This window comes from Passer domesticus, chromosome 24 (assembly GCF_036417665.1).
Source record: "Passer domesticus isolate bPasDom1 chromosome 24, bPasDom1.hap1, whole genome shotgun sequence".
Lineage (NCBI taxonomy): Eukaryota > Metazoa > Chordata > Aves > Passeriformes > Passeridae > Passer > Passer domesticus.
In genome coordinates, this window is record NC_087497.1 from 1926629 (window position 1) to 1941000 (window position 14372).

A 14372-nucleotide genomic window follows, 5' to 3' on the forward strand; every position below is an offset into this window, starting at 1 on the left:
GCTCCAAGCCCCATCCAACCAGGCCTTGGACACTTCCAGGGATTAAAAAAAAAAAAAAAAAAAAAAAGTTTTTCCCATAAAAACACAGTGAAAAGTGGTCTGAATTCAGCCATTCAGTGCTGAGGGTCATCAGATGTGACAGAAGCTGCAGACAGAGAAATTCTGCAAATGTTGGCACCCAAGGAATTGAAGTGGTGTTGGGCTGGAGCCATGTGGCATCATCTGAGCAGGGAATGGGAAATACAAGGGGCTGTGGGCAAACCCTGAGCTCTGGGCAGTTAATTGTTGTGTTTGTAATTAGTAGCCACAGCAGATTTTAATGCAGTGCTTAGTCTGTGCAGCAGAAGGGTTAAAATCCTGAATTTATCTGAGGACCATCCATGCACCCTGTGCCAGGCATGAATTCCTGGGTTTGGTGCTTTTAAGGACAATGCAGTGCTGCTGAGGAGGAGGAATATTCCCATTTGAACTCGATTATCTGGCAAATTCGGTGCAATTGCATGAAAACAAAATTAAAGTTACATTAAGGTACTGTAGATAATGGGTTGACCTTGCTGATATCACTGGCCTGAGTTTCTTGGCTTGTTCACCCAGGAGCAGAACGAGACAGAAAAATTACACAAAAAAGAAAGGAAAAGAACCTTTTCATGGATGTAAATCCCAATTTTTGAACATAATGGGATAAATCAGGGTCGTGGGGCCAGCCATTATCTTGGCACTTTGCAAATAAACCTCCTTTAATTAAAGCTCATCTCTTCCTTCCCATGATTTTTAGGAAAAGCAAATGAGGCAGAGCTGTGTTGGCTGCAGCACCAGGAACATTCCCGTTAATCCTTGGGGATGTTCCTGCCCTGCTGCTGGGACAGCACCGGGGTGGCAGTGAGCTGTCCCCTCGTGACAGGGACATGGAGGGGCTGGAGAGTGTCCAGGGAAGGGAACGGAGCTGGGAAGGGGCTGGAGCCCCAGGAGAGGCTGAGGGAGCTGGAAAGGGGCTCAGCCTGGAGAAAAGGAGGCTCAGGGGGGACCTTGTGGCTCTGCACAGCTCCTGCCAGGAGGGGACAGCCGGGGGGGTCGGGCTGTGCTCCAGGGAACAGGGACAGGAGGAGAGAGAACGGCCTCAGGCTGGGCCAGAAGAAGTTTAGGTTGGATTTTAGGAAAAATTTCTTCATGGAAGGGGTGATCCCTTAGATGGTAGAAACACAATCCCTGAAGTGTTCAAAAACCATGGATAAGGCACCTGAGGTCGTGGCTCAGTGGTGACCATGGTGGTAGTGCTGGGCTGATGGCTGGACCCAAAGATCTCGGATATTCATCCCAACCTCAGTAATTCCATTATTCCATGATTCCATGGTTCCATGGTTCCATATTTCCATGATTCCATGAATCCATGACTCCATGGTTCCATGATTCCATGGTTCCATGGACAGGTTCAGGAGTTCCAGAACTCAATTTGTAATTGGCTCCACCAGCTCATTCCCACAGCCCCAGGTGACCCAGGAGTCCTGTAGGGAGCTGGGCCAGCAGCAGGACCCGGCCCCAGCCCCCAGCTCCTGCCACAGCCTGGGGACATTTGCCAGCTCCAGCCCGAGCCCTGCAGCCCCAGCTGTGCCAGGACCTTGTGCAACTTCCCCTCATCTTATTTGTCTGAGCCCTGGCTTTTATTTGCCCCCCTCTCCAGATCAATGGGAGATGTTGCTCAATTTTGCAGCTGCTGGAAATCCTGGCACTCCCAGGGCTGGTCCAGGAGTAGGAAGGTATTCCTGACGTCCCTTCTTAAGGGGCCGTGGCATTTTCTCCTTCTTTCAGAGAATCCCAGAATGGTTTGGGTTGGGAGGGACCTTAAATCCCATCCCACCCCTGCCATGGGCAGGGACACCTTCCATGATCCCAGGCTGCTCCAAGCCCCATCCTGCCTGACTGTGGACCCTTCCAGGGATAGGAATTTTAATTTTTTTCCATAAAAACACAGTGAAAAGGGCTCTAAATTCATCCATACAGATGCATTTTTGGGAAGCAGGGCACCACCCTGGTGCCTCCCTGAGATGGTGTCCCCAGTCCAGGTGTAGGAGAGCCAGAAGGAGCCCCGGAGCCCCAAGAGCAGGTGAGGATTTTCAGGCGTGTGTGACTCTGAGCCAGTTTTCATGGGAGCTGGAAAGTTCCCCTTCCCCAAAGCCAGGACTTGTGCCATGACAAATTTCCAGCTGGAGTGTGGAGCTGAGAGGGTTTTGTAGGGGAATTTTTACTTGGGGTGAGGCATTGATTTTGCATTTGCTTTTTTGACTCTGCTACTAAAATTATTATTCCAGTCGGACTGAGCTGATCCTTGCTGATTTAAGTGTCTAAAATAAAGTTATGAACGAGCTGTGTTTTCCATGAGTAATGTTCCCATTCATCCCTGACTTCATGGCAGTGAAATCATTCCCAAGAAGCAACGAGTGGCCTTGGAAACCACTGGAATCGTTTAGAGATGATAATTTAGTTCATCACACTGAAAGTTTTACATTTATTTACATTTTGCAAGGTGAAAGGCCATCAGGATCAGCCTTTAGGGATTCTTTCCCCTCTCATTCCTTTGATTTTTGTCACCAAATTCCAGAGGCTCCAATGTCACCTGCCAGTCATCGGTGACATTTCCCTGCACCTTTTTTCCCACTTAAACAGGAAAACTGGGCTTCTACTTCACTTCTACTCCCAAAATTCTAATTCAGCCTCAAATATTACCCCAGGGAAATGACAATTTTAGGTTTTCCAGATGTTTGGAGTGACTGGATTAAACTGGATTTGGGCAGCAGTGGGATTGATACCTGTGACCCCAGGAGTTTTCCCAGTGCATCGTCCCAGAGAATAACCCAGCCTGGGATTCTGCACAGCTCTTGGCACAGGGAGGAGCTGGAAGAGCTCAGCCTCTCAGAGCTGGATGTGAGCTTGGCTCTTCCCCTGGTTTATTTTTGAAGTTTATTTTTGAGGTTTATTTTCGAGGCTGCAGCACAATCCTTCCCAAAGCCAGGCTCTGGATGGGGCTGTCCCCAGTCATCGCTCTGCTCCTGAAAAAAATCACATTTCCCCTGCTCCTCTCCTGTTCCCTTGGTTCCTCGAAGCATTTTGGGCTTGTTTGGATCCCCTCATTAATTCGAATTAACCCCTTTGCTGCTGAGAGACTGAGCTCCACGTTCCTGACCCAGAGGGGTTAAAATGTCCCTGAGAGGGGACAAAATCTGCCCTGGGGCAGGGCTGTGCATGGAGATGCTCCCAAAGTGTCCCTGAGAGGGAACAAAATCCACTTTTGCAGCAGGTTTGTGTGTGGAGAGGCACCCAAAGCGTCCCTGTGCCCGCAGGATGGTGGCTCGGGGGTCACAGTGTGAATTTTGGTGGAGCTGCTCTGAAGTGCCCAGTTTGCAGGAGGCTCTGGGTGTGCAGACTCCTCTCCAGGTGCTCCTCCAGCGATGTTCTCATCTGCTGGCACTCCCAGATCACCCAGATTCCCCTCTCAGCTGTGCCTAGGAGCAGCCTGGCTCCTAATGAGAGCAGCGTGCTTTTGGGGTGCTGATTTATATAATTTAGGTGCTCCTGTGTGATTTTGGGGTGCTCCTATGTGGTTTCAGGATGATGATTTATGTATTTTGGGGTGCTCCTGTGTACTTTTGGGGTGCTGAGTTGTATATTTTGGGGTGCTCCTGTGTGGTTTTGGGGTGCTGATTTATATATTTTGGGGTGCTCCTGTATGGTTTTGGGGTGCTGAGTATATATTTTTTGAGTGCTCCTGTGTGATTTTGGGGTGCTGATTTATATATTTTGGGTGCTCCTGTGTGATTTTGGGGTGCTGAATTATATTTTTTGGGTGCTCCTGGGGAGCTGATTTATATCTGGGCTCCTGCTTACGTTGAGTTTTGGGTGGATTTGGCAGCAGGGTGGATATCAGCCTCTGGAACAGCAGGAAATGGGAGCTGTTTTCCTTCTCTGGTGGTGTTTTGCTTCTCTTCACCTCGTTCCCTACAAACTGAGTGGGATTTGGAGCATCCCTGATCCCTGGAGCAACTCCTACCCTGCTGTATGTCCCAAGGGTTTTCCCCAAAGCTGCTCCAGCCACGTGGAAAATCCTCCCCAGGCGGCTCCCCCAGCACTGCAAGGGTGTTTCAGGCATTCCTGACAGATTCCTGCCTTTCCAGGGCTGCTTGGGTATCACCTCAGAGACTGATGAGAGGATTTAGGGGATCAGGGGGGATTCCAGGGGTTTTTTTCCTTGACATGGACCTGAATCTCCCAATAAAAGTTCATTAAGGCAGCGCTTGGCATCAGGAATTCATGCATGGAGTGAGTCAGGAAAGAGAATTTCAATTAAATTATTAGAAATAATCAAATTATTGGCTTTAACGAGCTGCAGCTGACCTCGTGGTGCTGAAGTGTGTGAACCATATTCCTCCTTTTTCTGGCTGGGACACACTGGGAACAGCAGGAACGGCACAGCCACGCTGCCCTCGGGTTGTGCTTGCTGTCTGTGCCAAGGCAGAGGAAACTCCCGCAGGAAAAGGGAATTCCAGAGGGTTTTGTGCCCTGCTGGGCATCCCTGGGCTCTTCAGGGACACAGGGCCAGGAGCTGCTGCTGCTGTGCCCAGGGAAACAGAGTGGGGAAGTCCTGCTGGAGAGAGAATGGAGAAAAATCAGCTTTTCCAGAAGGAATCTGCTGCGGGAAGGGCTGTTGGAAAGCTGAGCTCCAGAGGGGAAGGGGAAGGTGAAATCAGCTTCAGCCCCAGGCAAGGACCGGTTCCTGCCCTGCTGTCCTCAGGGTCTGCTCCACCTCAGTGCCTGCTCCTCTCTGGGAGTTGGTTTTTGTGATTCTCAGGCTGATTTCTGCTTCCCACAACCTGCCTCATTAGCAAAACACAACTCCCCAGAAATTTCTTTTCAATCTGGCGTTTCCACCCGTCAATTATCTGCAGGTTTTTATTCCCTCACACTTTTTTTTCTCTCTTTTTCTTTTTTTTTTCTTTTTTTTTTTCCTTTTTCTTTTTTTGGACTTAAATGAAACATGCAGCTTTTTCTTCTTCAACTTCTCCAAAGGGATCAGTGTTTCCAGAATCCAGAATCCCACACTGCTGATAGCTGCACACAGGGTTTGACCAAACCTTTTAGCAGGAAACCCAGACCCTTCATGGGCAGAGGAAGAGTTTTGGGGTTACATTTCCACAGCATCACCACAAGACATTTGGCCAAAAACCCACAAGGAGGGATGAAGGAGACGATTCTGCTCTTTCATTTTCTAGTCCAGGGATCCAGAGCAGCCTGGGGTGAGCCCAGCACCCCAGAAGTTGCTCTGAGCAGTTTCAGGTAACAGCATTGCTGCTTTCCCAGGATTTTGCCCTGCTCTTATTTCTGCAATTGGATCTGTAGTTGCTCCTTCTGTTTTTTTCCCCCCTCTTTTTTCCCTTTTTCCCCTATTTCTGCTGGAGATTTCAATGGGGGCATTGACCGAGCAGGAGCAATGTGAGGGTTGATCTTCGCAGCACCAGCAAGCTGAGATTATTTTGTATCACTCCAAGCCAAACACAGACTTATCAGGCATTCCCACGGCTCAAACCCCTGCCCTGGGATGGTGCCTGGTGCTGCTTGTGCCACATCCCAGAGCCCGGCACCCCAAACCCTCTGATGGACACCTCCACACTCTGATCTCTGGCCTGGGCCATCTGGGGGTCTGGACAGGGCTCTGAGTCGTGGTTTGAACAGCCAGGTGTCTGCTGAGAAAGGAAGGAGCCTCACCTGAAATGGAAAATGCAAATCCCCTCCCTACAAATTATTACAATTTTGAAATTAAGGTGCTCTCAGGCAAATATATGGGAATAGGAATAACAGTTCTGTACTAGGAAAATTAAATATACAAATGCAAATTCTGCCAGAGTCAGCAGAGGCGCTGAGCCCCTGTGGGTCAGGGTGGTAGCACAGTCCCATCCCAAGGGGGCTCAGCCCTCCTGCAGTGCCAGCTGTGCTTCTGCTGGAGCAGGGATCCTGCACAAGGCTGCAGTTTTCCTCTGCAGCTCCAGGGCTGCTGCAGATGGGCCTGCTCTTCCTCTGGCAATGCAGGGCAGGAGAAAGCTGCTCCTCTGGGCATGCAGTGAGCAAAGGCTGCTGTGCTGTTCCAGGCTCAGATTGGATCCAGGTAGGAATGCTTGGCTCCTGCCCTGGGCGCAGCATCTCCCAGTGGGATGCTGGAATTTTCTCAGCCATGCAGGGACACTCAGTGGCCATGAAGAGCAGAGATCTCCTGGAGGGAGGATTGGCTGTGGGAGAGATAAAGAAAAGTGCCCAGAGAACAGCAGAGAACTGCCCAGCTCTGACAGATGGGGATAGAACACACCCCCAGCTAAACCTGAGCCACCCTGCCAGCAGCAGAGCAGCTCAGCCCTGGCACAGAGGGGTTCCGATGACTTTTGGCCTTTCCTTTCTGCCATCTGTTTGGGATGGAGCCACGAGCTGGGCTCAGGGGCTGGGCCAGCCTGAAAGGAGCAACCAGCAGAGAGAAAATCCCCCCGAGCCGGGCTCAGGGACATCTCAGGACAGCTCTGCTGCCTCCAGGTGCCACCAGGCGGGCTGGGGATATCGCCGGGGCTGGGAGCGGGATCGTGTTGCCCGTGACAACCCGGGGTAGAGGCTGCTTGCCAGGCACACACAGACACACGTGCACGGGTTGCCATAACAACCAGCCTGGAGTTTTTATGGATCCTGGGCTCTGTTTGCCAGCATCCAAAGCACCTCCGTGGGGCTGCAATCCAGGAGGGAAAGGGCTGCTTCGGTGCTCTCCCCACCTCAGAAAAATCAGAGCCTTAAATCAAAAATGATTGGCAAAAACTGTGGATTAATAATAGGAAAAGTGGGAGAAAAAAGTTAAAAATGGTTCAGCGCTGTGCTGGTATTTGAGAAAAAGAGCCTTAAATCAGGAATGATGGGCAAAAAATGTGGATTAATGATGGAAAAGAGAGTCAAAAAGGGCTCAGTGCTGTGCTGATGTTTTAAAGGATCCTGGGATCTGTTTGTCATCCTACCCCCCCCCCAAAAAAAAACCCCAAACCCCAAAAACCCCAAAAAAACCCAAAAAACCAAAAAAACCCCCCCCAACAGTGCCTTAAATCAGGAATGAAGGGCAAAAAGTGTGGATTAATGATGGGAATAGAGAGTTCCTTAAGCTCAGTGCTGTGTTGGAAGCGCAGGGAAAGGCTGGGCTGGAAATGCTGGGTTTGGTGTCCCCAGCCCAGCCCAGCTCAGTGACACTGCCAGCAGAGGCACCGGTGCCAGCAGCAGCTGCAGGTGGCAAATCAGGGATGGAGATTCTGCCCTCGGCAGCCTCTGACCCAGCCTGACCCCGGCTAAAGCTGGGAGCTCCAGACAGGAAGGGGACAGAGCTGGGACAGAGCTGGGACAGCTGGTGCCACTCCGAGCCTCGGCTGAGCCCCCAGCGTGGGCAGCAGGGAAAGGGGGATTCTGCCCCTCTGCCCTGCTCAGGTGATTCCCCACCTGCAGAGCTCAGAATTCCAACAGCAGCAGCACCTGGAGCTGCTGGAGAGAGCCCAGAGGAATCCAGGGAGCTGCTGCAGGGCTGGAGCCCCTCTGGAGCCAGGCTGGGAGAGCTGGGGGTGCTCCCCTGCAGAGGAGAAGGCTCCAGGGAGAGCTCAGAGCCCTGGCAGGGCCTGAAGGGGCTCCAGGAGAGCTGCAGAGGGACTGGGGACAAGGATGGAGGGACAGGACACAGGGAATGGCTCCCACTGCCAGAGGGCAGCCATGGATGGGATCTTGGGAATTGGGAATTGTTCCCTGGCAGGGTGGGGAGGGGCTGGGCTGGAATTGCCAGAGCAGCTGTGGCTGCCCCTGGATCCCTGGCAGTGCCCAAGGCCAGGCTGGAGCACCTGGGACAGTGGGAGGTGTCCCTCTCATGGGAATGGGTGGGATGGGATGGAATGGGATGGGATTTAAGATCCCTTCTAACCCAAACTATCTGTGGCTCAGCTGTACCATAATCCATGATCACCAGCCTGAATCCCACTCCCACCGTAAACGACATTTACTCTGTGCATTAGGGATTGTCTGTAGCACCTGCAACCACCGGGTTTTGCTCAGAGTGGCTTCCAGGGCAAACCCTTGCTCCTCCTAGGCTGGAGGAGCCCTTTCCCGCAGGGATCCAGCCCGGGATGCAGAGCCCTTCCCGCAGGGATCCAGCCCGGGATGCAGGGCCCTTCCCGCAGGGATCCAGCCCGGGATGCAGGGCCCTTCCCGCAGGGATCCAGCCCGGGATGCAGGGCCCTTCCCGCAGGGATCCAGCCCGGGATGCAGGGCCCTTCCCGCAGGGATCCATCCCGGGATGCAGGGCCCTTCCCGCAGGGATCCAGCCCGGGATGCAGGGCCCTTCCCGCAGGGATCCAGCCCGGGATGCAGGGCCCTTCCCGCAGGGATCCAGCCCGGGATGCAGGGCCCTTCCCGCAGGGATCCATCCCGGGATGCAGGGCCCTTCCCGCAGGGATCCAGCCCGGGATGCAGGGCCCTTCCCGCAGGGATCCAGCCCGGGATGCAGGGCCCTTCCCGCAGGGATCCAGCCCGGCTCCGCGGCTCTGCTCTCCCTCCCTGGGGCTGCTCCCCGCACAGGGAGAGGCTGCGGAGCTCACGGGCGCTCTGGGCTCTGCAGAGCCGAGCTATTTCTGGAGCTGGAATGTGTGCGCGTCCCGCCTGGCTCCCTCCAAATGTTTTGCAGGAGGTAACACAGAGCAGCGCTGTGCCCGAGCCAGCTTTTCCTTGCCTTTCTTCCCCGCGCCTGCCGGAGCGGCCCCGGGCACGCAGAGGGATGCGCCGGCCACCAGCAGGGTGGGGCAGGGGCCAGGGCTGTGCGCAGGATTTGGGGCAGAAAAGCTCGGATTTGGGGCAGGGTTGGCAGCCCTGGGGAGCACGGCAGTCCCACTGGGGGAAAGGAGGGGCCGGGGGAAGGAAGGACTGGGAAGAGGGAAGCAGCAGAGCAAGGCATCACCACAGCTGCTGCAGCCCGGCTTCCAGCTCCCCGGCGGGATGAGGGGCAGGAAAACCAGTTTGGATGGAGCTTGGAGCTCTGGGCACACTGCTCCAGAGCCCCCGGTGCCTGTCAGCGAGTTTAAAGTTTGAAGTTTGAAGTCTGAAGTTTAAAGTTTACTGCCACCCACCCCTGCCATGGGCAGGGGCACCTTCCATGGTCCCAGGTGCTCCAGCCTGGCCTGGGACGCTTCCAGGGATCCAGGGGCAGCCACAGCTGCTCTGGGAATCTGTGCCAGGGCGTTTCTAAATTTGGATGATGCCAGTCAAGGGGGAGAGAAGATGGGGAGAGAGATGGGGGTGAGTGGAGTCACCTCGTGTCCCCTTGCTGCCACTGGGAGGGAAGAAAAGGGACAGAAGGAAGGAAAGCAGCAGAAACACGGGCTGGGGTTGTGCAGGAGTAGCTGGAGTGGGAATTCTCGGGGTCAGCCAGAGTTGGCAGATGTTTGCAGACCCCTGTGGCAGCAGGGCCTGGCCGTGGTGGGGGGAGGCAGAGCTGTGTCCTTGTGTCCCTCCTGGAAGGTGACAGGCACTGGGGGCTCTGCTTTATCCCTGAGCACCTGAGTCTCTGAATTTCCTGCCTGGAGATTTGTGTGTGCAGGACAGGTCTGGGTGGTTTGTGAGCACTCTGCTCTCAGGGAGCAGTGTGGGGCAGGAGCAGGGCACGGCTGGGACCTGAGCTGGGGCTTTTTGGATCTCTGCTGGACACAGCGGCAGAAAAGCCCCTGGGGAGAGTTAACAGGGCCTGGGCTGTTTGTTTGTCACACCAGGGGCTGACTGAGTCCTGGTGCTGAAGCCAACATTTACCCACAACCTCCACAGGCTGGGAAAATGCCTTTGTAGCACATCCTTGGGCTTTCCCCCTTATTAAACAAAACCTGCATTTTGTTTTAATACAGCTCCAAATTTAACACAGGAATGTTTTTTTTTTCCTTACTGCAGCATTGCTGGGTGGGGTGGTTTAAATTCACCTGTGCCTTCAGTTTACGTCCCAGTGATTTCAGGCATTCAGGATTTGTTTGTGCAGAGGAGCTTTTGCAATGACATTGTGTGGAGATTTCTGTATTTCCTAGGAGCTCTGTGAGTGCCTAAATGCTTTCAGGAGAAGCCTCAGATAAAGCTCCAGCTTTGAAATGATCTGATTTAATTGCTGGCACTAGAAGGGATGATGGGGGAGATGTTGGGAAGAGTTCCTGCCTAAAAGTGTTGGTTCCATTAAATCCTCAGTCTGACCTGCTGGAGTTATTTCCTGCTGTGTAACGAGAAATATTAATTGAAAGAGGGAGCAGGAGTAACCCTGGATGGGTGTGGGTGTGGATGAAGTTCTGCAGTGCCTCCTCCTGCATTCCCAGTCCCAGTCAGCCACTGAGGATGCTCCAGGCCACCACAGGGGTGCCACTTCTGTCACCCCTGCAGTGTCCCCACCCCTGGGGCTGGAGACACCCTCATGGACAGTGCCCTGTGGCAGCCTCCCCATCCTGCCCTTTTTCCCTGCACCCAGGACAGGTTCTGGCTCGTCCTGGCACTGTTCAAACCCAGGCTGGACAGGCTTGGAGCCCCTGGGACAGTGGGAGGTGTCCCTGCCATGGCAGGGTGGCTCTGGATGGGATTTAAGGTCCCTCCCTACCCAGATCATTCAGGGATTCTGGGATTCCATCTTTCTGGGATTCTGTGAACTTTATTAAACCAGCCCCAGCCTTTTGAACATTATTTTTCCTGGGTACCTTCGTATAACCTTTCCCATTTACTTTTTTGTTAAAGTTTAGCCCCACTGAGGCTGGGAGTGGATGAACCATCCTTGACTGTGCCCAGAGCCCAGGGCAGAGCTCAGCTTTATTTCCCTGCTCTGAATTACTCAGGAGGGGGCTGAATTTGCACTCAGGGTCTGATTTTAGGAGAAGCAGAAACCCCATCACCAGCCAGGCTCCCGTGCCTGGTCTTTGTGTCTCTGGAAATGGATCATTCCATGTGCAAAGAAAACTCTGCAGTTCTGCTCCTCCAAAATTATTTGCTTGCTAAAGAGAATAGGAGAGCACAGGGAAAAAATGCCTAAAAGATAAAGCCGAAATGGTGACAGAAGGTTTGAGATAAGGAGGGAAAGGGCGAGCAGAGAAAATCCCTGAAGTGTGGAAGGGAGGAAGGAATAAAATCCCTGATTTGGGAATGAGGAATAATATCCCTGATTTGGGAGCAAGGAATAAACTCCGTGATTTGGGAACGAGGAATAAAATCCCTGATTTTTGGAGAGGCTGTGAGTGTCTCTGTGACACAGTGACACCCATCCCAAGCTGCCTTATCTCACAAATGTCTCTTCTGTTCCACCCCAGGCACCCTTTTCCTATGAACACCTGAGTCTCCTCCGCTTCTCAGAGGATGCACCTGTAGCAGCTTTCCCACAGGTAAGAGCTCAGCCATGGCCCCAGTGCCTGCTCCAGGGGTTTTGGGGGTGTGGGGACCACAAATTCTGTGCCCTCAGGGCTTTGGGGTGTGGGGATCACACTCCCTGTGCCCTCAGGGCTTTGGGGTCAAGCCCAACCCTGGTTTTGTGATGAGTTCTTTGCTTTCTGTGGGGTTCCTGTGGGTTTTGTGCCCCTCTGAGGTGACACAGCCCCAGGGGGTTGCAGTTCCTAGAGCAGGCATTGGTTACTGAGCATTAAAATATGTTTTGAGGGGTAAGAACTGGTCCAGACTTGTTTTTTCACTTTGTTTCTGCTGAGAGAGGGCTCTGGTTTGGTTTGTAGGCGATCCCATCCAGGTGATTTTCTGGTCCCAGCAGCTGTGGTTTGCAGGGTGAGGGTGGAGCTGGCAGCTCCTGTTGATTTTCCTCCTGGCTCTTCTTCCAGCAGCTGAAAATGTCAAATATTGAGAAACAGAAGCTGCTGCTGGGTCTCTCCCCTTGAACATGACCAGCAGTTCCCAAATCCCACCTCCCCTGCAGCTCTGCCTTTTCCCCTTCTTCATAAAATCTCTCCATTTGCTGCTGAAGTTTTGCCTTCCTTGGGGATGCTGCCTGCCCAGCTTTGGGGGAAGTTTGTGGGAATAAATTGCTGTTCATGGAGCTCTTGGAAAGCCGGGTGCTGCTGGGCACAGACGTGATCTGCCCCAGGACATTTTAGGGACCCAATTCCAGGTCTGGTGGCAGTGTTGGGTGGATTTTAAGGACTGGGAATCACTTGGCTGAGGTGAGCTAGCTGAGCACGGTCCTGGAGTGGAAAATGGGATTGTTTGGATCTTTATCCACAGGGATACCCGTCCCTTGGCTGCAGTATTTTTCCAGGGGTATTCTCCCAGGTATAACGTGGTGGCACAGGATGGAAAAGTGGGGATGGGCCAGGCTGGGGGAGCTGCTGCTGGCCCTGCAGAAGGCACAGCTGTTTTAGGCAGGACTTGAGGGTGATCAGGGCAGCCTCTGGCTGAGCACTAATTGGAGGGGACAGGTTGTGCTCCCTGGGAGCAGCAGTGACGGCTCAGAGCCACCTCCACCAGCACCTAAAGCTGATTATCGCCCGACCTTTCCCTCCCCGAGTGTTCCTTGCAGTGTCCCTTCAGCCAGGCCTGGCTCCTGCCCTCCATTCCCGGTGGCAGTGGGACAATAAACCCAATAAATTCATCTGCTGTGGCGTCTGGCCACCCCCCACCCCCCCACCCGCCGTCCTTTTTGGCAATCTGTCATTCCGAATTTTGGTGCGGGGCCAGGAGCTGAGTAAAAACTCCTCGGGCAGCTGGAGCGCGGCACAACGGGGTTTAAATGGGGTTTAAATGGGGTTTAGCGTGTTTGTAAACAGCTGCACGGAGCTGACCCCGCCCAGGCCGAGCCGGTGAGAGCAGAATTAATTCCCCGAGCCGAGATGCTGCGCAGCAGGCAGGGAAAAGGGGAAACATCCCCCGTGCTGTGGTCCCTGTCAGCTCCGGGGTGTCACCGAGGGCACCGAGCACTGGAATGGCCCTTCCCGGAGCAGTGGCACGGCAGGAGATGAGCAGGGACAGCTGGAGGGGCTGCGAGGGCAGGGATGCTCCGGGGATGCTCCGGGGATGCTCCGGGGATGCTCCGGTTCGGTGTCAGCTCGCCTTGGAAATCAGCTCGCAGGGAGGAAAGATCAGTGAAGGGAATGAAAGCTTCTGGCCTGTCAGAATAGCCCCGTTTCTCTCGAATTCACACAGCTTGTTCCTGGTGGGGGAAAAAAAAAACCCAACCAAAAATAGTTTAGCGGTTTCTTTGCAACGGGAATTTAAAAAAAAAAAAATGCTTTACTGAGGAGGGTTTGAGGAGGGAGCAACAGGGAGGGGGCAAAAAGCTGTAGTTGGAGCACATGGGTTGGATGATCCCAGGACATCAGTTTTGGTGAAAAAACCTGAATTTCGAGGGATTTCCCACTCTGCTGCTGAGGGCTGTGAGGGGAGCAGGAGATCACTGATTACACCACAGGAGTTCTTCTGGTGGGGAAACCAGGGAGCGGAAATCAGAGAAAAAGAATCTGAAATGCAGCCCTTGGTGTGAGCCGAGCCAGCCCTGCGGGTCCGTGCAGCTCCTCGGGGTGGCTGCAGCCTCTCCCTGCCCTCAGCAGAGAGCAGGAATCGGCACCGCCGCTCCCAGCGCCGTTAATTAATGAACTCACGGAGTGCTGGCATTAATTTTATTAAACTTCGGAAGCAGAATAGGGGAGATGAAATGTAAGCAAAGTTGGGAAGGGGGAGGAGGGGCTGTGCCACGCGGGTGCCTGCCAGCCCTGGTGGCCTTTGGTGCGGAGGGGTGCGCAGGTGATCCACAGGTAACTGCAGGTGATGGATTAGAGAATCCCAGAACAGGGTCACAGAATATCCAGAGTGGGAAGGGACCCACAGGTGTGAGCCATGATTCTTTAAAAAATTTAAAAGGTTTATTAAAACCTTATCAAAAATACAACAGAAGACTGAGTAGAGAAAATATTACAGCACCAGGAGCAGAGGATTTCCCCACCATGTGCTCACCCACACCATGGAGGTTTCCCCTTTTAACCCTTTGGTCCCTCCCAAAGTTCTGTCCCTCAACTCCTCCTTCCCTGCCCAGTGCTGAGATCACTGCCTGACACCTTGACTGGGGCTCAGCTGTTGCCGTGGTAATGAGTGACCTTCCCAAATGTCCCAAACCCAGGGCACCCCTGATAACAACACAAGGGGGTAAAACACAACTATAAATCTATAAAACTTCTCCTGATACAGATCCAGGATATTTGCCTTTTAATTGTGAGAGTCACCCATGGCATTGCTCATCTGTCACACTGGGATTGTCCAGTTCAGCCCCTGCCCTGCCCAGACCCCCACCAACCCCACCCTGGGCATCCCTGGAGCTCTGG

The 14372-nt window shown here is 53.4% G+C and overlaps 1 protein-coding gene across 1 annotated transcript in view; it reads left to right on the forward strand.

The window, feature by feature from the left end:
- Positions 1-14372, forward strand: part of HIVEP3 (HIVEP zinc finger 3) — a 256369-nt gene that overhangs the window by 105186 nt on the left and 136811 nt on the right. Inside the window, exon 2 of the mRNA XM_064398552.1 lies at positions 11367-11438. The gene's annotated coding sequence lies outside the window, so the exon portion shown is untranslated. The remainder of the gene's footprint in view (positions 1-11366; positions 11439-14372) is intronic.